Source organism: Perca flavescens, chromosome 15 (assembly GCF_004354835.1).
Source record: "Perca flavescens isolate YP-PL-M2 chromosome 15, PFLA_1.0, whole genome shotgun sequence".
Classification (NCBI taxonomy): Eukaryota; Metazoa; Chordata; class Actinopteri; order Perciformes; family Percidae; genus Perca; species Perca flavescens.
Window position 1 is genome coordinate 22,344,857 of NC_041345.1, and position 27,470 is coordinate 22,372,326.

The following is a 27,470-nucleotide window of genomic DNA, read 5'->3' on the forward strand; positions in this document are numbered from 1 at the left end:
TACCTTTGAGTACCGTGAAATATTTAGTTTGACAATGATAGGTAGATTTCAACGCCCCCCCTAATTCCACCACCAGCAGCACTGTTAATCAATACACACCTTTCTTGCCCTTTTTCTCCTTCATACACATATCTCCCTGTCTGACCAAACTGGCAAATGTGTGCTCTTAATCAGCTTGCCAGCCTTGTCTCTTCACTGGAGGCTGGCGACACGCTTCCCTTCCCCCTTAATTCCCCGGCTCTCAACATACAGGCGCGCTGATTAACATGCACGCCCAGGTAGGAGCTCCCTCCAACACAACCCCGCTGCCCACCAGGTCCACACACCATTATCCCCGCTACTCAATAGCACCCATCTCAATGCACATCTGTCGAGCTGCCGCATCCCCGCTCCTTAATTAGCTTTACAACTTTCCCCCACTTCTGCATGGAAAATAAGGGAGAAATCTATGGCCGGCGTGCAGATAGAACGAGGGAGGGAGAGTGGGAGACAAAGAGGGAGGAGGACATATGCTGAATGCTGAGTTGGAAGATGAAATGGAGTGTGTGTTTGTGTGTGTGTTCGAGGGGCCCAGCGGTGGTGGACAAGAGTCGCATTAATTCCTCTCGTGTCTGGGCCCCAGCATCACCAGGAAACCCTGCCTCTCCACCCAGAGGATACGGCCCTACCAGCATGTGCCGTATCTTACTCACATCGATCGCCTTTTGCACTCTCTTTAGTTGCTCTTCACAGACGACTTGAAAGGTGCCCTGACTCCCTTTTGATTCCCGTCCTCTAATTCATCGGCGCCATCGTTGTCGGCCCAGGTGACGCCGATTAAGGTGGAGTTTCTGTGGCTAATGCTAATCCGCTACGCACTCGGTTATTCCAGCGCGGCGCATTTGTCAGCAGCTCGCAAACAAATCGAAGAAAGTAGTCAGTGAGAAAGAAGAGGCATCCAATTAATATGAAATTGTCTCCAGAAGTCAATAAGGGTTTTAGTTCCACTTGAGTGTGTCTAAATGCGCAGAGTAAGGCTAATTATAATCCCATGGAGTATTTATACTATTTACGCTTTGCCCCTGTCATTACTACAAGCTGTAATCCTTCGACCCATGTTGTATGCACGCGTTGATGAGCCTTATGCCAGATGCCAAAAATACTTAAGCTTGTTTCCCATTTTCTGAAGGCTCCGGCGACCATTTCATGCACAAACAATGTGAAAATAATCATTGTTACTATGGCAATGAGCACCGTACAATATCATAATCAGTGCTTGCATCAAGAATGTAGTTTCAATCCAAAAGGGGCAAAGGTTGCTGTGGAAGGAAGAACAATGAGCTATTTTTGTCAATCTGCTATTCTACATACAGTACATGGCAGCTTCATTAGAACTTCCCACTGCGTGCTTAACCTTGCGCAGGCCTCCTACCAACCATCTCCAATATTAGAAATACTAATCTCCTATGTGTATTTCCCCCTCCATCCTTCCTTCCATCCAGCAATTATGCCCCCCGCCATCAAAAGCCATCAAAACAGTAATTTCACTTTTTCACAGGCAGGCTTTTCACATTTCCTTCTGTGAAAGGCCTGAATCATCCCCTTATCTCCATGGCTATTACACAGTGTGCATGAGGGTGAAAACAATGGGCTCGGCGTGATGAGATCATGGCACTTCATTTCTCCGAGGCCACTCCGGTAGACACAAAGACAATCCACCGGCAGCAAGGAGGATGGAGATGGTGAGAGCCGGAGGATTTCTCGGTCACTGAGCCCTGTTCTGCGAGGCAGGTCATCCCCAGTAATAACAGAGGAGAAGAAGAAGAGGAAGAGGAGGAGGAGGAGGAGGGGAGGATGTAATGGTGGCGAAGGGGTTTCACGGCCTCGGCGGAGGCATTTGAGGCCCTGAAACCAAGGTCAGTGACTGGAACTCAAACTCTGGCCCTTTATTCCTGCTTGTGTACAGAAACCCAAGGAGGATTGAGCGATGCTGCTGCCGTTTAAGTACTGTGTCGCTGGTGTGGCGGGTTTGGTCGATGTCTTGCATAGACAGAGAGAGAGAAGGAGGGAGTGCTCGACTGAAGAGGATATGGCAGAGTGAAGTGACAGGTCCAGGGAGGGAGGAGGAGGAGGCTGGAGTTGCAGAAGGAGACAAGTCACTAGTGACTAAAACGGCAGGTCTGAGATTCAAAGTGTCTTGGTTTTGCTTTTTTTCTGTCGGCAGCTATGTCAATCTCTTCCTTTTCTCTCAGTCAGTCAGAATTCTAGAGTTGATCCTAAAGGCCATGAAAGAGGTATATTCTTAAATCAGCTTCTTCCTAAAAGTCAGTGGTTCCCAACTGTTTTGGCTTCTGACCCTTTGAAACAGAAAAATGTCTACTTGAGACCCATCATCTACAGTATATCTATATAACTAAAGCATGTCCTTTGTTTCCTGTTTTATATGAATCAATTGTAGAGGCCTGAAGAAATAAAAATACACCGCAAATCTCTGAATAAAGAATCTAATTTTGTGTTGCAAACATATATTTTCACATTGTGTTTTTGATTCCACAAAATATTGCGTACAATATCCTGTAATCATCCCTCATTGAGAAAATGAAACCAGTTATTAAACAGGTCCTCTTATAATAGAAAACTGTTTTTAGAAAAGCAAGACTGTCACAATGTCCAAGGTTCAAGGTAGAATTTATTGCAGAACATAATTGCATTCTTTCAGTGCTACGGTGTACAGTCGTGGCCAAAAGTTTTGAGAATGACACAAATATTAGTTTTCACAAAGTTTGCTGCTAAACTACTTTTAGATCTTTTTTTCAGTTGTTTCTGTGATGTACTGAAATATAATTACAAGCACTTTATATGTTTCAAAGGCTTTTATTGACAATTACATGACATTTATGCAAAGAGTCAGTATTTGCAGTGTTGGCCCTTCTTTTTCAGGACCTCTGCAATTCGACTGGGCATGCTCTCAATCAACTTCTGGGCCAAATCCTGACTGATAGCAACCCATTCTTTCATAATCACTTCTTGGAGTTTGTCAGAATTAGTGGGTTTTTGTTTGTCCACCCGCCTCTTGAGGATTGACCACAAGTTCTCAATGGGATTAAGATCTGGGGAGTTTCCAGGCCATGGACCCAAAATTTCAACGTTGTGGTCCTCGAGCCACTTAGTTATCACTTTTGCCTTATGGCACGGTGCTCCATCGTGCTGGAAAATGCATTGTTCTTCACCAAACTGTTGTTGGATTGTTGTAAGAAGTTGCTGTTGGAGGGTGTTTTGGTACCATTCTTTATTCATGGCTGTGTTTTGGGGCAAAATTGTAAGTGAGCCCACTCCCTTGGATGAGAAGCAACCCCACACATGAATGGTCTCAGGATGCTTTACTGTTGGCATGACACAGGACTGATGGTAGCGCTCACCTTTTCTTCTCCGGACAAGCCTTTTTCCAGATGCCCCAAACAATCGGAAACAGGCTTCATCGGAGAATATGACTTTGCCCCAGTCCTTAGCAGTCCATTCACCATACTTTCTGCAGAAGATCAATCTGTCCCTGCTGCCATTCCTGAGCAAGCTCTGCACTGGTGGCACTCTGATCCCGCAGCTGAATCCTCTTTAGGAGACGATCCTGGCGCTTGCTGGACTTTCTTGGAAGCCCTGAAGCCTTCTTAACAAGAATTGAACCTCTTTTCTTGAAGTTCTTGATAATCCTATAAATTGTTGATTTAGGTGCAATCTTAGTAGCCACAATATCCTTGCCTGTGAAGCCATTTTTATGCAACGCAATGATGGCTGCACGTGTTTCTTTGCAGGTCACCATGGTTAACAGTGGAAGAACAATGATTTCAAGCATCACCCTCCTTTTAACATGTCAAGTCTGCCATTCTAACCCAATCAGCCTGACATAATGATCTCCAGCCTTGTGCTCGTCAACATTCTCACCTGAGTTAACAAGACGATTACTGAAATGATCTCAGCAGGTCCTTTAATGACAGCAATGAAATGCAGTGGAATTTTCATGGCAAAGAAGGACTATGCAATTCATCTGATCACTGTTCATAACATTCTGGAGTATATGCAAATTGCTATTATAAAAACAACACAAAAACAAGCAACTTTTCCAATTTCCAATATTTATGTAATTCTCAAAACTTTTGGCCACGACTGTACACAACAAGGACAAATAACAATAGAAAAAGTACAAAGACAGTAATGTAAAGTGCAATAGTGTCATGATGATGTAACAAGGTACCTCGTTTTGTAAAGTCTATAAAAAGCGGATTATAATGCCATACATTGTAATTGCAATGTCTTACAGTCCTTCTACATTGTCATTTAACAATGTGAGCGCTGAAACAATTAGTTAATTAGTTGACCAACAGAACATTGGGCCTCATTCACCAACCGTTCTTACGAAGAAATGTGTTCTTAAACCCTTCTTACGCACTTTTTTACGAACACTGAAAAGCACTCTTACGCACATTTGAGTGATGACAATTTGCTCCAAATGATTGCTTACTGCATTTTATTTATTTATTCTGATCATTTGTTGATAAAAAATCATATTATTCAAAAAAGACACTAACACTGCAATTTACATCAGCAATTAAACTGATTAAATCCTGCGTTATTTGGTGATTAATCGCTATTTATAGGGCCGAAATGCAGTGGTAGAATGTAACAAAGTACAAATTCTAACTGTAACTGTACTTAAGTAAATTTTTCACGTATCTGTACTTTACTTAAGTAGACTCCATAGTGCATAGCCTACTTTTGACTTTTACTTTGTTACATTTTGCAGCAATTATCTATACTTTCTATTCCACTACATTTCTACAATGTTCCGTTACATTTTCTGATCAGTTTCCCCCCTGCCAAAACGTCTTCCTGACCGTCACACGTTTGTCTCACCAGTGAAGTTTGGTTGCCGTAGATACTGTATATATGGGGCTACGCTGATCCAAGCCGGCTCCGGTGCTGCAGAGCCCGGGCGCAGCGCCGCTGACCCTCGGTAATACAGCCCACAACAGAAAATGAAAACGTTTGTTTTTTTATTATTCCCGTTTTTAAATCAAAGTTGCCATCTATTTCTCTCCACAGCGTCGTTTACTCCTCCGCCAGGCTGTGTAAGACACGTTCATATCTTATTTATTTGGCTGGACCTGTTCACATCTCCCCATTTGCGCTGCTTCACACACTTTATTTGCTTACTTGCATGGTTAAAGAAAATTAAATACATCCATGAATAAAACCAACCGCATTCCGATTCTAACAACATATTTCCGTTTCATGGTTAGGATAGGAACTTTTCTTAAAAGCCAGGCCTTGTTTGTGGTTGTGGACACCTTCTATTTTTACTAAAGTAAATATGTCTCTGGTTATTTGTACTTTTATTTAAGTACTGAGATTCAGTAATTCCTCCACCGCGGCTCCGACAAGCTCCAACAACCTGTCTCCCAGGAGGTGCACAGGAAGTGTCATGTCCTTATATGGGAATTTTTGGGGCGTTTTCTTATGCTAATTAGGAACAACTGGCAAGCGCTTTCAGTTACGAAGACGTGGGATTCATCAATCCTAAGAACACAGGTGCGAACAAATCCGCTGTTTAAGAACACGTCATGAATCCGGCGTAAACTTTTCTTAGAAACCTTCTTAAGAACATATTTAAGAGAAAACTTAGGAAGATATTGGTGAATGAGGCCCATTGTATGACCCAACTAATTGTTTCAGTCATATTCGCTGCTTCAACTTTTTGCTTGTTCTCTCTGATTTTTATTCTTGTAAAAGGAATTTGTTTTTATTTTGGACTGTTGGTCAGATAAAAGAATGGATAAAGATGGATTACAGGGTTCCCGCGGGTCCTGAACAAGGTTTTAAGGTCTGAAAATGTCTTGAAATCTGAAATTTACAATAAGGGGGTCTTCAATTTCATGTGGGACCGAGTCTGACTCGTCATCCATTTTATTTATTTTTAAACCGCAATTTGACCAGCACACCATCTGGGGGCAGCACTTCAATCTATGTGGGCGCAACCTGCATCATTCCATAGGTGACTGACGAGTAGGTGATTGATGAATGCGTTGCGTTGATGGTTCGCCACCACGGCATTTTGGTTGAAGCGAAATCGCAAGCATGGCAAATGTTTGTTTAACGACAATTGGTTGGAGGACGAAAAGTATCGGGGGTGGTTGAATAAAACCTTCGGTAGCTTTGCGAATGTAGCTACACTTAAGGCCGAAATACTGTGGGTATTTCAAACCGTAAGCCGCCACCACTCTTACACCTCAAATGAAGACATCCACCTACAGGGGCCAGAATTTAGAAATGACCTGAAGTACCTTAAAGGCTGATAGTTTATACATACACAGTCAACCATGTCAGGGTTGTAAGGCGAATCAGCACTTAATATAAAAGTTGCCGTGTCTCTGTGACCTGTCATGAGCGTGGCTCTGGTGAGCTGTGCCGCGCTACGCATCGCCACACCATCCTGTGTCGTGTCGCGCTGAATATTTTCCTGTTTTTTGTTGTTGTGGTAAAGTCTTACATTTTCCTTTTTAGAGGACTTAAAAAAAGGTCTTAAAAGTCATTACATTTGCTGTTAAAAAAAAAGTGCAGATACCCTGGATTACATGATAAATAAACTAATGAGTCCCTACAAAATATCAGCAAATTATCACACAGCCATAGTTACAAAAAGTACCACAAAAAGGGGACCTGTCTGGATGCCAATTAGCAGCGTTTCTCATGAAAGAGGCAGATTTAAGGTTTTCAGGGCAACGTTAGACAATAAACACATTGAATCATCCGTGTCCAAACTGCAAAAACATGTAAAAAATATTTTTTCTTTATGTCCAAATTAATAAAAATGAATAGCTTATTAAACAGACAAACAGCAACAGCAAAGTTGCACGGATCAAACTAACCAACAGCGAGATGAATCACAGGGGGTTTAGAAATTAGCAGGGGTTATTTAGTTACTTCAAGTCTTTTTTTTATTTATTTAGTATTGATATCATTTTCTTATCCACTTTACTGTGACGGGAACACTACACATTTTGAATAGAAGTTTGAAGCAAAACTCCTGCCTGATATTATAATTAAATAAGAATAGAGATTTGCTTTAGTGACACCTTGTAAACAACACAGAAGTTTGTCACACATGAGTAAATAATAATTCCCTCCTTCAGATAGATGCACAGCTTTATGCTTTCTTCACCCAGATATCTCTGCATGTTTTTTAATTAGAATTATCTCCCTTTTCACCAACACAGCCTGATCTCATTTCTCCGTAATTGTTATTATTTACACAGGGAAGGTTTGCCGGTATTTATCGACATTTACTTTCCCAGAACTCAGTGTCTGTCGTCGATAATGAGCGGGGGGAATTATTTTTAACACTCAGTCATTATCTGTGTGTTCAAGTAGTCTTCCTTTTAATATGCTAATGCAGCTGATATAATCAGCTGGTAATTGTAAAACACTTCAAGTACGACACATTTTGTGGCACTCCCTCCCGAATGAAGAAATCACAGCCAGTCAGCGGCACAGAGCTGCGGTTGGATGTACCAACAGATCTGTTTATGTTCCCGGGAGACGTTGTGGACGGAGCGCCCGCCACTCGATCCTGCATGGCACAAATCCAGATCACACACTCCTATAGAAATATGTAGGTTGCTGTAAAGGCCGTATCTCTGTTAGTGATGCCACCACCACCACAACCCACTTCTGCAGCTTTTTTTCCCCCTCTCTTTCTCATCTACAGTACCTTTTTTATTCTTAAAAATCCACCTTTGATTAACACTGATCCTCCCACACAGTTGGTTTATACCTGCATGCTATTCATGTCACAACATCTTAAATTAATCTTTTTTTTATTGTGCGTTAACCAGAGGGATGAAAGAAGTGTTCTCCCCACGTCCTCCGGGGATGCTGGTGCTTTTCTGCGGGAGAGGATGGGATCCTGACTTTGTTTTTCTCCTTCGGCTGTTATTTCCCTGAAGAGAAGAGCAGAGTGAAGGGAGCTATGAGTGATCGACTCTGCCTTTATTCTCCAGGTTTTCGGGGGATTTGAAGTTATTGAAAGTCTGGGGATGGGCGACAGCTCGGAGATGTCTGTGTGATGCCTTTCAGGCGTACGCCGGCCGCGTCACCGTTGTGTGTCTACGTGCATGCACGTGTCCGGCCTCGCAGGTCTGCGAGACAGAGGGCACCGGCTCCATGTTCTCAAATACATGTTATTCTTGTGGCCAATCATTTCTGCTCACACATGACATCTCTCCCAGATTGATTTCATTCAGCTGTAGAGGGCGGCAAGATCAAACAAACGTTGTCTGAAATAGCGCCGGCGGTGCAGGGAGGAGGAATGGGGGTGGGGGGGTTGCTTGCTTGAAAGATGAAGTGAGGGATGGAGACGGAGAGAAAGAGAATCAGTCATCCAGTCAGCACTGTGCCATGTGGTGACATGGTTTTGCGGTGGAAGGTGTTACTCCATAAACCAACAAGCCTTTTCACAACGAGGTGGCTTTTTTTTTTTTGGGTGGAGGTGGCGATGGGGCACTATTCCTTCACGCTGCCTCTGAGTACCCATGCAAGGAATAATGGATGCGTAATATGGAACGACAGCTTGCAGAGCACTATCATTAATGTTGTAATTCACTTTTAGTGTTTCTACTATTGCGCTGCAACAGGAGGCACAGATGTCACCTGAATCTGCTCCTTCTAGCAGCCAGAGCACACCCGGTTTTCACCAGCTGTCTTGGAACGCACACTGCCGCCCCCCCCCCTCCCCGTGTGTGTGTGTGTGTGTGTGTGTGTGTGTGTGTGTGTGTGTGTGTGTGTCTGTGTGTGTGTGTGTGTGTCTCTGTGTCTGTGTGTGTGTGTCTCTGTGTCTGTGTGTGGTACATTTAGTCAAGTCTTGCTAGCCTTTTGAATACAAGTTAGGGTTTTTGGACATAAGATTTTTCCGTTAGATGGCATTTTGAGTTTGTTACATTTTGGTCCTAAACTCATTCTTCGTTTAAGAATACTTCATCATTCCTGCATGTTCTGTTAGGTCTAATATAACTTCCTTTTCTAATCTTAGGTTATAAGATGCAAACAAAGAGTTTTCCCTTTTTTTTTTTTTTTTTTTTTTTTTTTTTTTTTTCCCGCTTTTTGTTTCCACCAGTAAAGTTAATCCATCACGTTGAATGAGAGAATGTCAACCACGTTTGGCAAATCATCACCGAACAAACACAAGCTTTAAACTTTTACATACTGGAAAACAAAAGTTCTGTTTATCGTTTGATAATGATGTACATTCTGCAACACTTACGCTGTTACACAAAATCACTCCTTTTTAATCACAAACAACCTATCCAAGCTGAAAACCAGAACAGTGCACTACCAGCTGTACTTACTACAAACATCTCAGGGGGGGCCAATCTCATTTTGTGTGTGTGTGTGTGTGTGTGTGTGTGTGTGTGTGTGTGTGTGTGTGTGTGTGTGTGTGTGTGTGTGTTTGGGGGGCGGGGTGGATTTGGGATGTGTGGTTTTGGGGTAATGTTGAAGGAATGGATAATTTGTTGGGAACATAATCATTAAAATAAAGCATATATAGCGATGCAGTGGGGTCGGTTTAAATGGTGTTTTAGGTGATATTTTGTCTCATTCTTTGGAAGTGCTGTGCTTTCTTTTATGCTGCAAAATGCAAAACAATAAGTAAATAATGATATGGATTTCATGGATACCGAGGCTCTCATTGAAACAGGTGCGATTAGCATATTGTTTGTTTCATGCTGCACCGTAGGCCTATTTGTGTTGTACAGGGACCTGTATGGAAATGAGCGCTTTGAGAAAAAAATCAACAAAAATGTATCCTATTTCTTTAAAAAGGGGCACAAATTTGCTGTGAAGATCATGCTGGCAACACCACAGAGGGAAATGTCAGAAAGGGGGGAGAAAAAGGTTCAAAGAGAAAATAGCTGACTGACTCTGTAAGTGAAGCTAAGCTCAAAATGAAAAATGTTCATTATATGCCCGTCAAGGTGAAAGGAAGCCATCTCCTCGCCGCTGCAGTTAAAATGTCGACCTCTCCTTCTTTAAAGGGCGAAAAGAGGAGAAATGTAAAAAGAGGAGAAAACGCTGCTCTGTGTGTTTGTGTGTGCGCGCGTGCGTGTGTGTGCGTGCGTGCATGTGTGAGTGTCTAATCTGAGTTGCAGTTCAGACAAGGGCAGCGATGTTAATGGTGCTGCTCAGTAAAATGACCCTTACATCCGTTTCTTAATACATTTTACAGTGCTTCAGAAGTCCTCATATTTTCCCCTAGTCAGCAGTGTTTGTTTATCATTGTTGTGTGTGTGTGTGTGTGTGTGTGGGTGGGTGTGACCTCGACAACAAGCGCCGCGGCCTCTCGGACCTCTGCTTGTCTCTTTGTGTGTACTTGCTCATGTTAAGGCTGTTAAATCCCACTCAGGAAGCATTTTATTCAGCAGCGAAGCAGAATGTTATGGTCGACCTCCACGGATCACAGATGCTGTCCCCGGTGCCTCATTACTGACAATTTATATGATCTAATGTTACTCGAATCACTCGCTGTGCTAGCAAATGTGTTTATTTTTTAAAAAGAGCTCTCATTCAGCGTTAATACTACGGCCGCCATGATGCTACAAAATCCCTGAAAAATAACCCAAACAGCAGGTGGGATCTGAGCGGCTGACCGCGTCTTTTGACAAAGAACTTTAGGAACAACAATGGCCTGACTGCAAATGAGGAGAAGCCTCACAGTTTTGATTTGTTGGATTCTGTGCCCGTGCCAAAGCCCGTTACGATTTTCATAAGGATTTGATGCCAGCATGGCCACGCTTAACTATCTGTCATGGATTATGAGCTAACCTTCCACCTCACTATCTTTTTTTCTTACAGCAGTGTTGGATGTGGAAGTTTTTCACATTTTTTATGAATGTGAGTACTCTAGAGCACGGGTCTTCAACGTTTTTTAAGCCAAGGACCCCTTGATTGAAAAAGAGATGAAGCAGGGACCCCCTACTACATATATTGTATAAAATGAAGTTGCTACAATAATGTGTAGGGCAGCCTAAAGCCTTTATGAATACCTTCTTTTTTTTTTGCATAGAATACTAACCTATTAAAATAGCATAATAATTGTTGGCATGATTTTATAAATCATCTTTTAATGTTAAACATACATGTGGCACAGTGAATCCTGTGGGATTAACTGTATCTGTGGATGGCCTTAGTGACTATCATACCTATAGGCCACTAAGCAGTGGGGATTTATATTTGCTAATATTATGTTTGATTCATGTTAAGACTTAAGAAATAATTTGGAGGTCCCCCTGTATTGACTCTCAGGACCCCCTGTTGAAGAGCCCTGCTCTAGAACTCTGAACTCAGATATTACGTATATCCCATCATTAGAAACCTCTCTACATTTCAAAGCCTTTATTCTCTTTTGCCTTTTGTAATGTGTCATTAGGAAATTTGTGAAATTTTTGGTTTTGGTCTTTTCATAGGTTGTTGACAGTAAGAAAAATATAGAAAAATTAAAACCCAGCATCATCCTTTAACTGTTACGTTTCTAGCATGTCAAAGAAAGATATGGACTTAATACATAAAGTGAACATCAGCCATTGATTATTCTTTGCGATACAGAGCAGATACAATATCTCTACACTAACTTTTGTTATGTTTCTCTTCAAAGTCATAGTCCCATGTCAATTGAAGGGACAACGTCTAAGAGGCCATCACTCCTATAGGGATTTCATATTTGGAAAATTGAACTTCATTCTAACTAGGGCTGGGTATCGCCATGATTTCCCGATTTGATTCCGATTCACGAGGTCCCGATTCGATTACATTTTCGATATCAGTTAGGTTAGGTGAAATTTCAATTTTGCTTGGATTTAAAAAAGATTCTCAGAGAACTTATTCTGTAAATTTTACAAGCACAAAGCAACCGTCAATTTTTTATAGTGCACCAGGTTAATGTTTACATTAAGAACTGACTGCCAAAATGTCACGTGATGTCCATGGTAAAAAGCCATATATTAAAAGATCGATTTCAGGATTTAGTTAATCAATATCCGATCACTCACACAGAGATCAATTTTAATTGGAGAATCGATTCATTTAGCCCAGCCCTGATTCTAACATGTACAGTATATGTAGAGGGGAAATAAATATCAGAGACAACTAAGTACTTAACTGTAATACGTTTATTGAAACTGAAATAGTAATTTCTTGCTTAAAGTTTAAAGAACCAAATTAAGTAACGTATCACTATCCAACACACTGTCTGCTCTTTTTCTTACAGAAACTGATTAGCATAGTGTGGCGTTGACATTGGACTTCACTCTCAGCATCAGCAACAAGTGATTTCTCAGCTTCCCAACACCTCCAGTCCCTCAAAGGTAGGAGAACTCACTTTCACAAGACACACATGCCTGATGGATAACCTGAAGGGCACTGGGAGAGCACAGACCTCCACCAAGGCATGCCCCTATGCCACAATGTTAATGCGGTGTGAATTTTCCCAGTTTTCCAATTATTCTGACACTACATGAATGCAGCACAAACGCCATATCTCGCAATGGTAACGAGATGGCGTATCCTCCCCGTGATTCAGATCCACTCCAAAATTCTTCCAGGTTCTTCCTTGGCCCATGCTCCACACTTCCACCAAGTTTCATGAAGTTCAGGCCATTAGTTTTTTTGCAATCCTGCCTACAGACAAACCAAGCCAAAGACATGATCTTCTTGGCGGAGGTAATGATATACTGTACATTTTCATGTTGTAGCAGCGATCCTAAGGGAAAGAAATGGAGAGTATTCTCACACTGGGTTAAAGCTTCCAAAACTTTGTCTGACCGAAGAAAGGCAAATGTTTGACCCTACTGGGACAGGTCATAGGCTTATAAGTTATTAAACAGAGATTTACAATACAAATGAAATGCTTACAACACAACCCTCCAGATCTAAATCGTTGCAAAATTACATGACAACACCACACAATATCCAATGGATCCCACTGACTAGAAATAATAATAAGTGGAGGAAAAATCAGTAGCAAAACAGTTTGCCCTCTCAGAATTCAGAATATTATGGATCGGTGCACGAATGAAAACAAAAAACATATTTTCTCACAAGAAAAACAAAAAAAACATATTTTTATATAAGTGTAGAAAGCAAAGAAACTCATTTGCTAGTGCTGCAACAACCTAAAAGTAAAATGAAGAGAGATATTTTTCAGTACGCTGCGTCAGTACTCATTATTTAGCTCATCTTCTAATTAAAAACTGTCTCAGCAGGTCTCTAAATGCCATATTGACTTAAGTTACAAACCAGAAATACAATTTTTCTTCTTTGCCATTTTGTGTAATGAGCCACTGTTTCCGCGTCCCTCTGCACAGTGTTGAAAATGCTTTCTTCTTGTCAGCTCGTGCTTTTTATGCAGACGGTTAAAAGACATCAGAACAGACTCATTGGAATGATAATCTGGTATGCGTCTGCACTTATAGAGAATATCTCGAAGCATGTCAGACTTGCACCAAAGCCGTTGTTGTAATTTTCTTTTCAAGGGCAACTTGAAAGAGGAGTCAGGAAGAAAGTGGCATTAGTTTCTTGTTTTCTCCTACAAGGCAGCCAGTTTGAAAATAACCCAGCACTTTTTGATGGGAGTGTAGGATGATTCAGCAGGAACCCAACAGGCCATGTGACTGATTCACATTTAAACATAAACAGAAATATGGCGGCTCCAGGGAGCTCCGCAGAGGAATGGAAAGTAGCCCCAAATTTCACCGCAGCAAATCAAACGTCTTTTTATTTAACTCTTCCTTTCTGCTTTCCCTGCCTCTGTGGCTCCCTGTAGCATTGTGCACACATAACAGCGCCTACTGATTGGGCTTATTTGAAGCACATAGCCTGACAAAAAAATGGAGAGGAGGAGATTTTCCCGTGTCACAACGGGATTGAATGTGGTTCTCCAGAAGAGGAGGGCCTGAGAGGATTATATGGCTCAGTGGGCGCTGTATTGTGTGGGGAGTGGATACAGCAGGTACCCACCGAATCCCAGCCAAGAGACAGACACAGTGTTGCTAGGGATAATGTTGCCTCCCAGCAATTAAACTCTGGAGGTTGTGGAGTGGTTTAGGAGGAAGCTTGTTAAATTATCCCATCGCTTCTTTCGCCGTTTCTCTCTCTGTCGCTCTGCCTCTCTGTTAACAGCATTTCTTCCCTTTTTACTGTTTCACTTCATGTAAAACTATAAGGGGAGCCATTTGCCTTGAATGCTTTGCTGCCTAATTGAATCCTCCCCTGTTGGTTCATTGCATCTTTTTCAATACACACATATAGAATGCACACAAATTGAGACATAAGGGAAAACTGCACCTACACCCTCACGCTGTTAAAGTAAAGTGACAATAAAATTCCAAAAGCTGCCGGTTGATGGCAGCTTTGAATTAGGAACGTATACGCTTTTGAAAAACAAGACATTTAAGCTCCGAAATAGTCATAATAATCTAATGCTTTATATTAAGAATTTGGTCATGAGAGGGAGAGTTTTTTCCCATCTGTATCCCATTCCCCACCTTTTCCCCTGCTTCATTATTCACATTGCTGTAAATTTAACATTGTGCACAGCTGTCTTTCTCTTCTTTTACTATTCTGTAGAGGTTTGACATCCTAGTTACTTTATTAGACACTTCATGTACAATAATCCAATAATATACAGTAACATTGAAAAAAGCCACCCCCATTGCATAATGACTTATTTTTCTGTTGATATTATATTATTATATAAGCACATTCTGCTCTTAATACTTCTGTACTTTTACTGGAATAACATTTTAAGAATTCTTTTTTAATTAAATCATACAAAATGATTTATTATTTATGGTTGGCATTCTTTTCAGCAATAACCATTCAATGTATTCACATTTTGTCCTCACTTTTCTAGAAAGTTGTTTTTATGTTATCTATCTTATCTTTATATATTTTCTCATGGATTCAAATAGCCTACCTCTGCATGCCTACAATGTAAGTTTATTGATTGGATTTAACATCAGTCGCAATTCTGTTTTATTGCTGACAAAATAACTGCTCAAAGATTGTTTGCTGCCCCACAGAATTCTGGGACATGTAGTACTAAACTGCACTTGCAGTTACCACTAGTACCAGTAACCAGGGGTGTTGTCAAATCAACCAGGACTAAAAACTTAAGGATAATAACTTTTCGTGAACAACCTAAATGATTCTTCTATCTCTGGACCACACAAAACAAAAAGTGATCTGCATTAAAACAGACATGTACATGACGCAATCCAGTACCAGTTACCAAACAGAGAACTTAACACCGGTTCCCTGAAACCTGTGTTGGATTCACTTTGTCTTCATTTTGCCTTTGAGTTCAACCTCCATAAAACTCCTGTCTTGCTTTTAGTTTTTATGAGGGAGAGGTGGTGCTCACTAACTTTGACCACTGTCCTCGTCCTCGGGCAAACAAACAGCCCATTTCAAAGGTGAAAGTCCATGCCATTCCTCTAGAAAAAACATTCTCTCATTTATTTCCAAATGTGACACTGTTCTTCCTAATACCCTTGGGACTTCCGTAGTTCCAGGTCGGTTCCCAACAGCACAGCAATGCTGCGTTAACCTCTTTTCCACACCCCCACACACACATTACACACACACACACACACACACACACACACACACACACACACACACACACACACACACACACACACACACACACATAGAATATCACACATACACACACACACCCCAAGGTAACTGTGGGTAGTAGAGCCCCAAAGCTTCGTCGTCCAGGACAAATTGGTAGCAAGCGGCTCATTTACTCGGAGCCGTCATGAATGGACTGTGCCGTGACTGTGTAAACAAGTGCAAAGACTCCCAAGGGCATTCCTGCATAAATAATGACTCCAAGAGATGTTTGCCATTTGTACCACTCACTGGTTGCAGACATGGGTCAGCTAGTCTCCTCTATGGGGAGTCTTCAGTAAACAACAGCCGCCGTTGTCCATTAACGACTGTGTGGAAAGTTTACCTGGTCACAGGTGCAAGGGCTGGTCTCCCAGGCTCGGGGATATTGGGAATTGATTTGGCTTCTTCCTCCGCTTGTTTGGAAGCTTTTGGTTTTTCGGAGACTAACTTGCAGCCTCTATCCTTTGGTCTGAACCGTAGCAGAAGTTAAAGCTTACGTGTTTACTTTATTATGTGTTTATAATTGGTTGGTTTACGTTGACACTACCCAGCTTAAATCAAGGCAGGACTCAAACGTAGGTTACTTTGTCATGATGTTGTTTTTATGTGATTTGGTTTTGTCATCCTGCCTGGGTAGAGATTTTGACGGCAGGTGAGGAGTCAAAACGCATCACATCTCCTGTCATTTTAGCCGAGCTTTGGCTTGCCGGCAGTCTACTCTGAAAACACATAGCAATAGTTGAGTATGAGTGCCATTTTTTTCTTCTGGTTAGTCTTTGCAAGCATGGCGGAATAGGAGGGAGCTTCCTGTTGTTATTGGTTAATGTCGTACAAATTGTTTTCCTGTAAGGTGAATAAAACAACAGTTGTATTGTTCTCAACTCCCAGAATTAACCGGACTGAAAAATTCAGCACTGGAAGTTTGGTAAATTGCTCCACACACTCTCTGTATGAATGCACCTGAGGTTGACTTTAGAGAAGGTCGAGATGCAGAGCTTGTTGCTTTGGTCTTACTTTGATTAGGCTATTTCAGGTTCTCACTCGGTGTGTGACTGAAATTCTCTGTTTCTATGACAGTTTAGAGGACCCGCCTTTAGAGACGTTGTAAACAATTAGACCAAATGGTCAAAAGTGTTTTTTCCACAAAGAAGTAAGATGATTTAAGTCAGGTATCTTGCTTGGTTATTGCATAGCCTAATTAGACAATGAGCTAATACTGGGTATTGTTATGTTACAAGGCTAAGCTAAACTAAACTCTTTTAACAAAGAAACTAAAAGCTAGTTTTAATTGCGTGTACAATTAATGGTATTGTCTCCTTTCCCTGCGTAATGCTTTTAACGTGAGTGAGACCTAAACTGTTCTTAAACTAAACTTACCTAAGAGGGGTTGTGCTGTGTTAAACTGACTCACCCAGCCGTTATTGCAATTTGCCGGAGCCGGGCCTGCTCGCTTTGGTGACCACGGCGTCTTGAGCGACCTCTGCTCCAGGTCTGCTTTCCAGCATCCTTCGCTGGCGTCAACACTCTGCAAGCCATGTTGGGGGAACAAGAAATGTCTCTTCAATAAAAGTTTTTTTTTTTAGTAAGAATCAGTCTTCCATAATGTTTGTCTCCAGTGTGTGTGCCCTGCGGTGTCCTCCTGCTTGAGGCTCTGTGCCACTGCTTCCTGAATCAATCCCCTGAATGAATGTCATCTCTCCCACCTGCCGGTTAGGCCAAGTTTAGTTTATATCGACGACGTTTCATTTCCGGGATTGTTCAGGTGCCACTGGAAATTCTGCCGGATGTCCCTCATTTCTGCCGGATGTCTGTAACCTTCCCACTTTCTTTGTGTTGGCATTCTAAACTCCGGTGGATTTCTGAGGACTATGGTTAACTGCTCCTTAGATCTCTGCAGGGTAAATCCAGACAGCTAGCTAGACCATCTGTCCAATCTGAGTTTTTTGTTGCACAACTAAAACAACCTTTGAACGTACACATGTTCCACCAAAACAAGTTCCTTCCAGAGACACCGTTGCTCCGTCTGGCGCTAAGACGAAGATTGTGATTGGTTTAAAGAAATGCCAATAAACCAGAGCACGCAGTGCTGTGGAGGAAGGTCTGGCAATGCGAGACTAAGCCGGGTTAAATTAGTATCACGTGTCAGTACTAACCCTATTGGCACTAACTACATTCACTGAAAGACCTGTCGTAACAGTTAGGATGTGTTCAACAAAACGGGTTACTTTTATTTTCTGTTAGTTTGATTTAATACGTTTTCCGTGCGTGGGCACGTCATATGTAGTTGAGATAATCAACTCTGAACCTGACTGACCGTCATCCTGTACAGCCACACAACCGTGGCTATAAACTGCCACTGAACTGCACTCTTCCTCTTCCTCTTCCTCTTCACTTTGTTCAAGAAGCAGTGGTGCACTGACCTGATATAATCTCCAGCTCCGTGAGCATTGTGTTCTTTTGAACTCTGCAGTCAGCTATGTTTTTAGACGGCCACCCAGGCTGCAAGCAGCACTCCAAATTGTGTTTCATAATTGTTTGGCATATGGGTTTCCGCTCCGAGCGTGGGTTTGAGGGAGAATGGAAAAAGCAAGAGGATGTGTCAGTGGGAGAGAGGGGAAGAAATAAAGAGGAAGACAAAGCAACACCCACTCCTCATTAGCTTAAACATTGCGTGTATCCGCTATCCTGTAAGATAACATTTGAAGAAGAAGACAAAAGAAAGCAGAAGCCTACATCTACTGCGCCACAACATGGGATGGAGATATAAAACAAATCTCCACACTTAGACTCTGCCATCTGTTCATCTCGGAGAAGAGCATACCTTTGCGACACTTTTTTTTTCTCCCCTCCCATAGAAACCATTTCAGAAACCAGACAGCTTGACAAAGTGACACGCCTGGATGCCGACCCTGTGGCTGCATGTTTTTCTTTCTCCTCCTTCCTTTAGAATTTTTCGAGATAGTTTGCATATCCAAATCCAGTTTTTGATAGCATATGCAAAATACAATGTGACATAATACAATTTGAGCTCCATGTGAGAAATGGAATTATCTTGGCCGTGATTGTCAGCGCTGTGTTACCCGTAATCACTTTCCTCCAGGAGCGAAGACGTGACTCACTCACAACTTGACCTGCTGTCATTATCTATTCACTGCGACAATATTTATGCATTTGGCTTGATATTTTGTTTTCCTTCAGGTAAATTAGAAATGAATTGGGAATGGAATAAATAAATGAAGGAATGATGAAAAAAATGAGTAATCTCCCCCACCCCCACCCCCCCTGCAAATTGGAACAAGGGAGTAAATCCCACCGGCAGTAAATCCCCCCACTGTTTCTATCTCTGTCTTTCTCGCTCAAAATGCTGTTTGGATGCTTCAGAGGAAGTGGTCGATCTTCACAGTGAAGACGCGTCGTGGGCTTCTTCGCTGTCATCGCCACAGCCAGACAAACACCCCGGTGGTCTAATTGATACAGAATGTGTTTTCCAGGTCCCCAGGGGAAGGTCACACCACACGAGTCGGACACACCGTGGCGACATCCAGAACATAGCAATGTGTGAATCTCAGTACCTTAGCCAAAACAGTATTCACTTCAATGACTTTATTTTGAGGAATTTAAACATTTTACAATACCTTCTTTTGTTATTATGTAAAATGAAATGAAAGCTGAATAAAAAAGCTTAGATTTAGAATTGGGAATAATCTGAATACAAAACTAAGTTAACAAGACTAACATTCAACACGCTAATGCCAGTTTTTGAGAACTTGTTTTCGATACTCTATTTGCACAGACCCATTTCAGACGTACTCAAGGAATATGGAGGTTAAAACATCTAGCACCATTCAGATGGTTGATTGATCTTCATAGTCATCAAATTCAGACATTTCACACTCTGTATCAAATGCAATCCTGTCAGTGGCTTATGCGTCATAACTTTCATGGTGCGGATTCACCAAGAACACACTGATACATTGTGACACATTATACTTCCGGCATGATGACAGTTGTAATGCCAAAATTTAGAACGTCATTAACAGATATCTGTGGTGTGTTGAGAATCTGTGTATATACAAGCAGAAATCTCAAACTATTACAAATTGTGTTGAACTGTTCAAGGTGACATTTTATTTTTTAATTTCCTTAGTTTCCTGGAAAGTAATTTAGTAATCATTATAAGGAAAAAAGGGTTCTCAGCTATTTTAATTTCAATGTAGTTGGCTGTGTTGGGTTTATAAGCAGTTATTGAAAGAACGTCTTCATTTAACCCTTGTGTTGTCTTCCCATCAACCTTGAAAAAAACCGTTTTTGACGCCTTTTTCACACTTTGTTTTTGCTTTTTCCAACGTTTTAAATGTAAAATGTTTCTTCTACACATTTTCAGCGCTTATTTCTACGTCCCATATTTTATGATATAAAACTATCTCGTAATATTAACGAAAGTGAAAAGTAATTTGTATCTCTGCCCTGTGATTCAGATCCACTCCAAAATGTGATGGGTTCTTCCTTCTCCCATGCAACACCCTTCTACCAAGTTTCATGAAAAGCCATCCAGTATTCTTTCCAGGAAAATTATTAAGGAACTTACAAACCTTTTTAAATAACCATACCATAATAAGACATATATGATGAAGGCATTTGTGAGTAACTTATTCTGAAAAAAAGTAACTAATTGGAAGTTTAACACTCAAGTCTCCAGTATTTTATCTATAACTACATTGTTTTAGCTTGCTTCTTTAAAGCTTCTTTAAACTTGCCAGCAAATTATTCAGATCGACAAGTCTTTTAAATACCCATAACCATACCAAAGACATATGGTATATATCAAATGAAGGCATTTCTAAGTAACTTCTTCTGGAAAAAAACAAACAATACATTGCATGTGTACTGTAGCTAAGACATGTATTGACAAAGCCACAGGACTGCAAACAAAGGGCGTAAAGACTGAACAGAAACAGCTCAGGGATTAAAACACCGATAAACAATTGTTAACACAAGAAAGACGCGTGAATTGTCTTTCCTCTTGATTGCAATGGATTAAGTGGACCACATCTCTCTCTCTCTCTGTGGTTCGGCATTGGTATCTGGGCGATGGCCGGCTATGCCTAATTTTTTTAGTGTTTGGCTGAAGCCTCGTCCTCTCTCCGTGGCCCCTCAGCCTGCTTCCACAGCCCGTAAAGGGGACATCCATCAGGACAGGTGTAATTTGCCATGCAGTCACGCTTCTCTGCTAATACAATTTAAGTGTGTGTGTGTGTGTGTGTGTGTGTGTGTGTGTGTGTGTGTGTGTGTGTGTGTCAAGACCCTTATGTTTTTCAGAGATTTGCTCCATTTTACTTTACACTTTGCTTAACTTTTTGTCCTCTTTTTCAAGTTCATTCTATTTCCATTCATGTCCTTTTGAATTTCCAGCTGTTTGGTGAGGACACCGACGGTCGTATTAGGCTCGTTGGCTAATTAACTTTTGTTTTATCGAAATAAATTAAGAATTTGTTCAAAGAACGGCAAACTTTTTTTCCGCCTTTTTAATCCTGTTGAACATGGTCTAGATGAAAAGAGCCTTTTCAACTCATCGAGATGCAATGATAATTTGAAGGCTTAACTGGTATACACTGGCTGCGGTTGAAATGGCTGTCTATGATGGTCCGCTCTGTGTACTTTACACTCCAAACTATTTGTTGCTCAGTGACATTGAGGTGACCCAGAAAATTCTATGTCATTAAATGCTTGGAGGAGAAAAAAAAAAAGCTGTTGCCGCCGACCGGAGTTAGTTCCCAGCTCAACAACACGTCGCTTGTTTCTCTCACTGGACTTTTTGAGTGTCATCCTCTTTTTCCGTTCTGCTGTAATGAAATTCTACAATTACTGGGCTCTTCAGATCTGTTTGTTTGGCTCTCCTACTGCTTCCCCCTAGTCTTGCATCACAGTCACAGCTTTACACTGAACCAAATGGGTTTCCTAGATATCCTCACACAATGCAGTTTAATTCTGGTTACACAACACTAGATGTCACTCCAATGTTCTGAGATTAGTTTGATGTGACTGCATTTGCCCACAACCTAGGTGGACATCCCTATTTGCCTTTTAGTGCATTTCCACACATCAGCTCGCATGCTTTCACATCACATTACATCACACATCCCCATAGTTAAGCATGGATCAAATGCTCGTGTCATCCGAGTCGGAGATGCTGCCTCAGATAAGCAGATTTAAAGTGTGTGTTATTTGAGCAGAAAACTGAAGAGGGGTGAGCACTGTGGTGTGATCCTGGGTCTCAAGGGGAGGCTCCCGCTTGTCAGAATGTGCTGTTGCAGGATCTTCCTGATGAAGTCATTAAGAAGTCATTAAGAAACCATTAAGAATCATTAAGTCGGCGAGGTGGCACTCCAATGCGCGCACAGCGAAGCGCCAGGCATCAGGAAAAACTTGTTAATCACATAGTTTATTTGTTTCCCCAGTGTGAGACTGTAAATACTATGACAGTGTGTTGAAGTGTGCATCCTAATGAAAGTCTGTTTTAGCTCTTTTTTTTTTTATTTGTGTGTTTTTTTTTGCCAGTGTGTGCAAACGCCCGTCTCCAGAGGGGCCACTCTCATCATCACACAATGGCTGCCTCCTCGCCAGCTAACTCTCTAAAGCAATAAACAAGACCACGCATTTCTGATTCTGTTTTCCCTCATTTTCCCCTCAATCGGCCAGGTGGCTGATATATAAAAATGGCAGGGATATCGGGGAGCTCTGTGCTTTTTTTTTTTTTTTTTTTTTTGTTTCGATGCGTGGTCTTTGGGCTGCACATGTACGTGCATGGGTATGGGTCGCCAAGCAAGTGTCTGCACTTGTCATGCCTATAGGCGTGCCTTTGGTGTTTTTCTAGCTGATTGTCTGCGACCACTAGAAGCCCCATACTGTGACAGGTCGAGAGGAGGAGGGCGCTGCTCGAAAAACCACTACAGAGCTCTTATCTTACTCATTAGGGCCTGAGCGAGATGTTGCCTCCCTCCCCCCTCGCCCCCATGATTATCTCCATACAGTAAATCTCTCATTAGGAGGTCCCTCTAAACCAAACCCTCCGAGACATGGGGCTATCTCCAGGATGAGCAGGGAGGTACGAAGGCTCCACTGCCGCCTGATGCTGCTATCAAACAGAGTTAGGCTCCGTGGCACCGGTGTGGGGGGAGACGACGTCCTTCATAACGGGAGGTGAGGGTAAAAGGTAACTTTTCAACTTGTGTTATTTCGCTGTACATTTGTTTGTTTTTTACTCAGAAATAACACTACAATGCACAAAATAAAATAATCATGAAAAAGGACTCAAACCCTGAAAAAAAAAATCACATGCCAAAGCTAGTAGAATTTAGAGATACTAACATAGTGGCAAAAGAGGAGAAGCCTTAGCTTCTGGTCCTTTTATTTGGTTTGTCTGTTTTGTGGTTATCTCATATTCCTCCACTTTTAGCGGCTTCAGCCTCTGTTATAGAAGAAATTAAGTTACTCTGTTAGCTATCACACTGTGTGAAAAACTCTCCCTGCAATTAGCTGTGTTGACTTTCCTCAGGTTGTTTAAAAAACAATACAGGTGTAAATTTTTCTCTAACTGTGAGAGGCTGCTTTTGTCCTGCTACAAAAAAAAACAATACTCACTATTTATTGTGGCACTTAGACACACGAGACCGCTCTTCTTTTGCTGTTTTCCTACCGTCAGTCAGCTGTGGTTTCTTTTATCGATGACCGCAATCTTTCTTTAACTTTAAGAAAGGGATATATTCTTACCCCGATTTTCCACTGGTCACGTCTGTGCTGCGTTCCGGTTTGGTTCTGTCTTCCGCAATGCGCCATACCACACCGGGAGCGTCTCAGAGCGTTTTGCTGCCTGACTCGCAGATTTGATTGTCTCTACAAGTACTTTACAGAACAATCACGTGTTTATTAAAGGTCCCATGGCATGAAAATTTCACTTTATGAGGTTTTTTAACATTAATATGCCTGCTTATGGTCCCCCAGTGACTAGAAATGGTGATAGGTGTAAACCAAGCCCTGGGTATCCTGCTCTGCCTTTGAGAAAATGAAAGCTCAGATGGGTCGATCTGGAATCTGCTCCTTATGAGGTCATAAGGAGCAAGGTTACCTCCCCTTTCTCTGCTTTCTCCGCCCAGAGAATTTGGCCCACCCATGAGAGAGAGATATCATGGCTTTGAAACGAGCAAAGTGGCAGTTGGTCAAGGCCACACCCCCACCCTCCACCTTGCCCCCCTCTCTCCTCCTCAATATCTACAGACACAGAAATGGCACATCCTAAGGAAAGCTCATTGTGGGACTGGCTCTAGTGGCTGTAATTCTGCACCAAGGCTGAATTTCTTGAAAGAGACTTCAGATACAGTATTAGGGGACCACTAAGGCCTATATAAAAGCATCCAAAGAGCACCATGTCATGGGACCTTTAAGCTAGTATCTACCTTCCACTCCAGGCACTACTACAATTAAACTCCACGCCTTCTCTTTTCTGGTGTTGTCCTTATAAAAGGGATTTGTGATGTCTTATTATGTTTTTCCACCTCCAAGATGAATCTCTCATCATCTGTGGTGTTGTAGAGGACACATAAACGCTATTGAGGGGGGGTCTTTGGGTAAACTGACTAGATGCTCTCGCTGTTTCCCTTCCAATCCGGCTCGCCTGACGCCCCGCATCTTTAGCGGAGCCGAGAGCCGCTTAACGCACGTTTCTGGGACGCGCCGTGGCGCGGCTGGTGGAATATCAAGCATTGACTTGAACGCCCGCGATTGCTCATGGCGCCTCAGGAACGCAGCGCAGACGCATACGCACCTGGTGTAAAATAGGGGTTACGGTGTGAACAACCTGTTTTGTCGTGTAGTTTGGAGGATTTGTTGTTTCTTATACCTATTCATTAGATTTACTCCCTTTTTTGTGGCCAATTTGGTCTGTTGCTTTCCCAGAGTAGAACTTAATGGTATCCAGTCTCTAGTCCACAGATTAAGAGATGTACACACTTACCTGCTAGAAACGTTGACACCCCAGCAGCAGCTCTGACACGATAAATATCTGTCATCCCTGACATGTTCCAGGGCTCCTGTCCAGCTCCAGGGCCCCTAAATCATTTAACGCCTCCCCCACTGCCCGCTGTGACCGAACATCCAAAATAAACAATAAAATTTGCAGGTGTGTTCAACAAAGCGTCTCATGTGATCACGGCCTAGTGATTCTCTGCATGATCTCCTACTGCCGTTGCAGACATGGAAGAGTATTGACACGAATGCTGTCAGAATACCTACATGACAGATGGCTTTCAGCTGCCATATTATTCACTTATGGATGTGCCTTTGTCCGCACATTTGGCTTGATACCTCTCCCCACTGCTTTTCTACCCGGAAAACACAACCCTCCTGCTGACCGTATGACCCGGGTCAACCAGCTTCTCTCAGGGTTTAATCTGTGTTGTGTGTAAACATATTAACTGGCAATTAATATGGTGATTCTGCTCCAGATGTGCCTGTAAAAGTGGAGTTTGGACTTGGCAAGCAGCTATGGGTTAGCTGCCGAAGCAATATTCCACCTGTTCCTGCCGCCATTATATTTCACACAGGCAAACAAATGCCCCAAATGAGAGCCACAGCATTTGGTTTAGCGGCACTGATGGAGGAGGGGGGGGGCCTTATTCTTGCAGCATCCATATACACCTGGTTAGTAGAATTGGCAGAGAACCTATTTTTCTGCTCTTCCGTTATGTTAATTTCAGTCCTCCCACACTTGGAACATGATGATGTGAGGGTTTCATCAACAGCTGCAACTGTCTGTCAAGTGATACAACATTACTGCAGTATCAGTCGTTTTCTGTCAACGAGTTAAACTCGACAAACCTGCTGTCGGATTGCATTGATAACGTGAAAGAAAGTGATGTAAAATGTGGAAATCGCCGAAGCCTGAAGCGGTGGCTTGATCTTGTCTGTGGCATTTCACCTCACCTGCTACCTCAGACACACAAACGGCCCAGGATTCCTCAAACAAATTGAACCGAATTGTGCTAAATTACTTCTTTTTCTTTATTGATCCGACTTATTTTCAAGCCATGTAATTTAATCCTCGTATTACTAGGCCTATTTATCATCTTTGTTTATAAAGAAAAGGGCGATCAATAAAAAATAATACCGACTCTCTTTGAAAATGAATCAATGTGAAACATGATGCTGCAGCATTATCATTCAAAAGCAGTGTGGCAATCTGATCTGCCTCCAATGTATTGTCACAGCTTCTGTGGCAAAGGTCTTATCTGACTGGCAGCATGGAGGCATCAAAATAAATCAAACAGGGAAAATAACACACTGAAACAGATAAAACTTGTGCAGCGTGTAAACCAGAAACGTAATTTTTAACCGGTGCATTGGACAGCTGTCGTGTTCGGCCTGTTGCTTTGCGGTCCTCTGTTTTTTTTCTGAGTCAGGTGCATGCAGGTCACAGCTGACTTATTGTGTAATGCCTGCTGAGATGATCGCTCACATCAACCAGCTGCAGAAAGAGTGATTGCATACAAGCTCTGTTAACTCCAGTTCTCATCAGGACTTCCTGAAAAACACCTACTGATTCCGAATTCAGAGCAGCAGCAAAACAAGTGGCTAGTTTTCATGTCACACATCCTCTTAGGGTTTTTTTTCTCTCTCTCTCTCTCTCTCTCTCTCTCTCTCTCTCTGCAGCACTCCCATCATCCACAAGATAGACTGCATGATAGAAATATAAATGTACCGTAGCTGTCCTCTGTAGAAAACACCCACATTTGAATGCATTTGCACTGAACAATCACAGGATTCCCAAGTCAATTGCATTAGTTCCTTCTTTCCTCTCTGCCTGCACCTCAGTGTGATTAAAAAGCAGGTGTACAGCAAACATTGATCTCATCTTGACATGTTACTCTTGTGTATTAAAACTCATTAAATGTTTGTCTTGAATGTTACAATAAACCTCATGCCGATGTTAACCCTGATAGTTGTTTGATAGGCTCATGCAGGCATGGGCAGTAACCCTGAAAAAAAGAGTTGTATATATTAAAAAAATGTTTCAAAAATTAAAAAAGCAACCCAAGATCACCTAATTACAAATATAGTATTTTGGAAGTAATATTCGATGATCTTCTGTATGAATTACAAATATCCAGTTAAATAAAAGATACATTTATTCATAAAACATAAAAGAAAGAATACACATTTGTAAACAAGGCCTTAGCGTTTGGCCTGGCATAAACTTTTCAAACTATTTCTTGTGCCCCCATTAAAGACAATTTTTTTCTTATACTACCAAGAAACACACCTGGACAATCACTGCGTAACTTGGGCTTGATTGTAGATTTGTCAGTTTTGGGAAATTACTGTACAAAAAATGGCCGACGATAATGATGGATGATCACCAAAGTTTTTTAGTTTGAAGCAGGTAATGTCTAAGATAATCTATTTTTCTTGCTGGCAATTTAAAGCAGCAGGAAAAACAATTGAATATACATCTTCTCCTGTAAATGAAAACAGGAAACAAGCTTCCCACGTGTTAACAGGAAGCAGTGGGATTTATATGAAATATGACATTCGTTTCGAGAAACATTACCACCAGTATCACCACTGGCCACTAAGGAATCACAATTGATTGGACTACATTACTGTATGTTCATGTTTGAAAATGCTTTACGTAGCACTTTCGAAAGGCAGTGCTGCCTTGGCTTAAATTAGACATCAACAGTAAGAAAGTGAAACAAGATACCAGGCTGCTAGCCGTT